The sequence below is a fragment of the Rhagoletis pomonella genome, unplaced genomic scaffold (genome assembly GCF_013731165.1).
Source record: "Rhagoletis pomonella isolate Grant_MI unplaced genomic scaffold, Rhpom_1.0 Rhpom_scaffold_00002, whole genome shotgun sequence".
In the NCBI taxonomy this organism is placed as follows: domain Eukaryota; kingdom Metazoa; phylum Arthropoda; class Insecta; order Diptera; family Tephritidae; genus Rhagoletis; species Rhagoletis pomonella.
This window is the reverse complement of record NW_023458556.1, coordinates 59,574,192-59,579,652: the sequence shown is the minus strand read 5'-3', so window position 1 is coordinate 59,579,652 and position 5,461 is coordinate 59,574,192.

The following is a 5,461-nucleotide window of genomic DNA, read 5'->3' as shown; positions in this document are numbered from 1 at the left end:
CGTGAATAAAAAAGCAAATTAAACTCTAAAATTTTACTTTTTTTTTTTTCAAAAGTTACATACAGTTCGTCAAACGAATGACCGCGTGTTGATTTTTTTTAAATATTCGTAATGTTTTTCGAGTAAAATTTTTTTTTGCTATTTTTTTTATAAAAATACTCTTCAAGCTTTAATAAAAACCCTATAATTACAGTTTCAAACTTTATAAAAATTTAGGAAAATCCAATAAATTTTCATCAAAATTTCCACAGTTTTGGGTAAGTAGTTCTATAGGCCATACAATTTTAGTCTAATAGAGTGCAAGTTTCAAATGGCTAAAAAATCCCGTTGATTTTTGAGAATTGTTTTGTGACGGATTTTTGCACTTTTTTCAATGTAATCAAGAATTTCTTATGCAATAAAGTGCGGGAGACCGTTACCAACAAGATTTTATGGTGGGCTATTGAACTGCATATCCAAAAATGTTCTAAAAATTCAGTATAAAAAGTTAAAATTTTGTCGAAAATTTGTAGAATTTCCAAAATTTTGTATAAAGTTTGAATCTGTCATATATATGGGTTTGGTTAAAGCTTGGACGGTGTTTTTATAGAGACAGAAAAAGTTAGCTCGAAAAACATTACGAATATAAAAAAAAAATCAAGACATGGTCATTTGTTTGAGTCACTGTACATAATATGGTTACGAACACATTTTTGTGCATATGTATGTATATCAGATATGAGATAATCGGTTATGAAAAAGTAGTTAATGAGAAAAAATATTCGCACCACCCTAATGCCCATACATTTGTACATCCGGCGCATGATAATCACAATTGATTAGACGCAAATGGAAGTAATCATGGTAGCAAATAATGGCAATAATTATAACAAAGCGATTTTCGCTATATCAGCCTGCAAAATGAAAGCGCACGCATACGCCAGCTGTGGGCTGCCCACCTAAGCAAGCCCGCCAAGTACGGTGTGTACTTACGTTTCAAGACTTCGGAAGAGACCATCTGATATGCACATGCTAAGTTTAATGCTATCGACTTTCAAGTATTTATGTTCAAATTCTTATTCTTTGAATTCGTTGTAGTTTTTCTTTTCACAAATATTGCAATGCTTATACTTACTATTTGCTTCATTTACTCCGATGCGCAGGCGTCATAATGGTGCGTGAAGATCTCATTTTGTTGATAGCAATAAATGACTTCACATGCATTCAAAAATGCTTAAGTAACCTTTATGTGGTTTTTCCTCTTGTAGTTCTTCTTTCCCGAATGATCCCATAATGATCCCTGCAAAAGTCGAATCGAAAGGTTAAAGTGCCTGCCTACAGAATATCGCTGCCAAATCTAGCCACAAATGGTAATAAATTTATTACCGCTTTGAACATAAATACAGTAAAATAGTACTGTCGCACTCAGAGGTTAGTGGGCTTACTACGCCGAGGCCACGAGCTTAAATCCCGAAAATTCAGGTGTGGGTGAAAACTCGAGCTGGAAAACTATCGATGGTTTGCATTTAATTGCCATTATCGATACTGTCGTTTTTAGGTTGTTACTATCGATAGTTGTAGCCGCCATTGATAGTCTTTATTATAGTTTCTTGTCTATTTCCACTACTCTATAATTCTAATTTTAAAATTATTGGCGCAAAGGCTTTTTCGTTTAGATAAATATGGATGCAAGTATGTAAATAAGGCGAAAAAAGTTCATATAAAAATGCAACTCTGAACTTAATTACCCATTGAAAACGAATCGATAATATCGATGACGGATAACCTAAACTATCGAAACTATCGAGTGGGAACACCCATCTATAGTTTTCAAGCTGTAGTGAAAACATATTTTTGACGTACTAATCTTGAATACTACCTCACAGATGTGGACGAGATTTTTTTATTTATATAGTTTGAGTTTTTCGGAGTAAAAACATTAGTATTTAGAATTGATATCCCTTGCTGTAGCGGGAAGTTGGGGGGATAGAAAAACACGGAAAATTAGGTTAAATATGTTTATTTATAATTGTTGCAGCTTTTTTAGTCCCGAGAGTCCCGAAATAGTTTTGAAAATCCCGATTTAGTCCTGACAGTCACGAAAACCGAAATGGTTCCCAAATTAAGGTGTGGTGAGTTGAGGTGTGGTGACTTTAGGTAAGGTAATAATAAGCTGTGGTATAATCAGGTGTGATCATTTTAGATGTGGTGTGGTGGGTTTGGGTGTGTTGAGTTGAGGTGGTTTGAGTTAAGGTGTGGTGAATTTAGGCGTGGTGAGTCTCTGTGTCTCCATCTATATTCTATTCTATTTATAATTAACTTTATTTTCATCTTTCGTTCTCTATATTTATCTTTACTTTTATCAGCTGTCTTCATATTTATCTTTATTTTCATCTTTATATTTACTATTTTCTTCATCTACATATTCCCCTTCACCTTTGCCCTTATATAAGTAAAGTGGTAAAATCTACCTTGATCTTCATTTTTGCTTTTATTTTTACGCATCTTTGCTTTTGTTCTTAGTTTTATTTTTACATTTGCCTTTATCCATTTCATTCTTGTATTAGTCTTAATCTAAATCTTATTCTTAAATCGCTTGTTGACACGTTTTTGTTGGATACATTTAAGAAGCACTTGTTTCCGTCCCAACCGCTTCAGTTGCATTTGCGAATTTACTCCCAACCAACCGCCGCAAAAGAAGTTTCACTTCAAAAAATTCAAAACAGCAGTGTAACTCGGTCCTATCACACGCACAGCTCACCACTGTTTTATGCATTAAATTGAGCAATTATCACAATTATGATCTCAATATTTGTCTTGCTCTTAATCCTAATATTAATCTTATTCTTAATCGTACCAAATTACGCCCATTCCCTCAATTTTTTCTCTCTTTTTCGTTTCGTTAGAATTTGCATTTACAACCAACCGAGCGCAAAGAAGGTTCATATAAATCATTAATATGTATACATACATACTTTTGATTATAATGCAAATTTTATGTGTCTAAAGTCTTGAATGTGTTTCGAAAGAGGCCCCGATTTTGTGAACAATACTAAAAAAACTAAATTTTATTGCAAATTTCTTTTGCTTTTGCATTGCAAGCATTCATAACTTAATTAAATAACTATACAGTCTTTATGCTATTATAAAAATTTCATTGGCTTGCATTTATTTAAAAATAAACCATTGAAGAAGTGACATAAATATGTTAATAAATTAAAGTTTAAGTCTTCCTTGGAATGTAAATGAAAATAAATATGACAAACTGCAAATATGTTCCTATTTATGTGTGCTAGAGCTAAACTTTTACCAAGTCTTGGTAACTTTGGATTTTTCGCTGTCGTTAATATTATAATTTTTTAGCTGTTTTACCATTTTTTTGCAGTTCAATAGCCGCCTGTTCGTGCTGATGTTGCCAAAATTTCGGCGGTAACTTGTTTTACAAGCCACACATTCGAAATTAAATGTCGCAGAGCAAAGAGAATAACTTAAAAGCATAACAAACAAAACTTAAAATTTCATACATACATATGTACATAATATAAAAATAACTACTAGTATGAAAGTGGGTTTTATTACAGTTCGTTGTATTTATATTTTCAGGTAGCAAATTAAATCCATAAAACATACATATGTATACACATCTTAAGTTTCGTAAATATAGCACAATAACCACGCTGACCTTGAATAGCCATATACATCGAATTGAGCAGTTTCCAAATCCAAACTGAATACCAAATATAATATTTCATCCCTCCTTCTTCTAGACATACTATTCTCAAACAGATCCCGTCCCAAATAAAATTATGCCGTTATAAAACATACTGGTACGCTCGTTCTTGTTCAGTGATTTCTTTTCCATATCTAAAGCACAAATGCGATTTAAGGGAAAAGTTTTGTGCTGCTGTAACTACACTGAGAAAATAATAAACAAAATCCTCTTTGTTTCAAGCCAAACGACCTTTTGTTTACTTTAAACAGATTTCTTTTTCGAAGATATTTTCGTTTGAATACAATTTCGTTCTGCACTTCACATATAATAATAATAACAGATTGGCACTTACACATATGTTAGTGTTTGGCCGAGCTTCTCCTCCGACTTGTGGCGTGCGCCTTGATGTTGTCGCAACAAATCGGAGGGACCTACAGTTTTACGCCGACTCCGAACGGCGATTGTATTTTTATGAGAAGCTGCATTTCATGGCAGAAATATACTCGGAGGTTTTGCCATTGACTGCCGAGGGACAACCGCTGTTAAGAAAAAAACCTTTTTTGCGATGTTGTTTTGACCAGGGCTTGAACCCCGGTGCTGATGAGTGAAAGCGCGCACTGCTTACCACTACGCCACAGCGGCCGACACATATGATTTTTCGTAATTAAGCAAAAAAAAATATACAGGTATAAAAAACCGCACACATTCCGTCTAATGACATTCGTACCCAGACATGGAAAAATCGAAAACGGCAGTTTGAAAAGTCATGTTACCTTTTTGTTAGTATACAATTTTATTCAACAATTTTTATTGCGCTTGAGGTGGAGGCCTTTTTAATGAAAAACTATTGTGGAAAGCAACAATAATTTTGAAAAAATTATAGTAGTGATAGCTATTTCGGAAATCACCACGTTTGCTCATCAGACTTCTTTCAGTGGGATTCGATCCAACGACCCCAGTTGACTCAGCTAGTTGCCTACGTATCGTGCTAAGTTCGCTTTTATGTAAAAACGGGCAAGATGCTCGAAAGAAAGGTTCGGGTAAAAAGAAGAGGTTACATTATCGCGAAAAGGCAAAGTAAATTGTGACTACACTAACGAGGGATCCAAACATTGCAGGAAGGAAATTGGCAAGTAAGGTTAACTTCTTAGGATCATTTTTGTCTGCAACGAAGAAAGATTTATACCTGGCCAAGGACTGCCACTTCAGCATCATTCCCTAAATACTCTTTGGGGAATTTACACACTGTTACACCAGCAAAAAAAGTCGACCGCGAAAAGAAGTTTATAGGTCTTTCTTCGCCATCAAATATTTTAACGTGTCTTCGCTGAGTTTTTTTGTATGCATCTTTTTTCGCGGTCAACTTTTGAGCTTGCGCCTTTATTCGTGTCTAGTGGCGATACCTATAAGAAGGATTTTCCGTTGTTATGGAGGCGTAGAACACCAAATCGAAATTTCATATAATCACGCATCATCCATCAACTTAACACAGCTTTCAACACTTCAAGCCCGATAAACAATGAAATTGGTGCCAATTGCACAAGCACGCATGTGCAAACAAGTATCGACAAGTGACGCCCACCAACTTCTCCAGGAAGTTGACAACAAAGTGCCTAAGAACGTGCTTTCGTGTACATATGTATGTACGATCAGCTGCAGGGGTGTGTAATTATAGCGAGCTTTTTTTTTGTTTTATAGTTTTCAAAGTTACCTTTGCTTTGTTGGTAGATATGTAAAAATCTGCTAAATTGCTGTCAAATTGGTGTTAAT